The sequence below is a fragment of the Schistocerca americana genome, chromosome 1, assembly GCF_021461395.2.
Source record: "Schistocerca americana isolate TAMUIC-IGC-003095 chromosome 1, iqSchAmer2.1, whole genome shotgun sequence".
Taxonomy (NCBI): Eukaryota; Metazoa; Arthropoda; class Insecta; order Orthoptera; family Acrididae; genus Schistocerca; species Schistocerca americana.
Window position 1 is genome coordinate 1,219,274,504 of NC_060119.1, and position 579 is coordinate 1,219,275,082.

Sequence of the window (579 nt, forward strand, 5' to 3'; positions counted from 1 at the left end):
TGATTGTATCGATGGGGGTGAGGATGTAGTGACATGAAATAAGAGGAAACTGTTCGTAACGGTATAAAGTTTTCCGTGCACTTGCTGGACTTCGCACACAGCTGTGTAATGTAGTTACGTCAAACATCCGTTACTACACGACAACGCGTCGTGAGTAATAATGGGCAGGAGCACTATGAATGCAGTGCGGGACAATTCGTTGAGAATGTGGGTTTCGCGGGATGGGTGCCAGAGATAAGTCCCTGCAGTCGCACTATCCTCTGTGTCCTTGGTGGCTCAGGTGGATAGAGCGTCTGCCATGTAAGCAGGACGTCCCGGGTTCGAGTCCCGGTCGGGGCACACTTTTTCATCTGTCCCCGTTGACGTATGTCAACGCCTGTAAACAGCTAAGGGTTTTCATGTCATTGTAATTTCATTCTAAAGAGCTGCTTGGTCACATGTCCGAAAGAACCGATACCATTTTAGTATATATATTACCATCTTTGCCTTTAATGCCACCTAAGGATATTTTGGTTTTTATTTTTGCTGAGTCAGTACTTTCGTCGATCTTTTAGATCTCTTCACATTTTTCCTGGAGTC

The 579-nt window shown here is 45.6% G+C and overlaps 1 non-coding gene across 1 annotated transcript; it reads left to right on the forward strand.

Moving 5' to 3' along the window:
- The first annotated feature begins 265 nt into the window (after positions 1-265).
- Positions 266-339, forward strand: Trnat-ugu. The gene has a single exon. It is a non-coding gene; the product is annotated as a tRNA-Thr (tRNA).
- Positions 340-579: the final 240 nt, after the last annotated feature.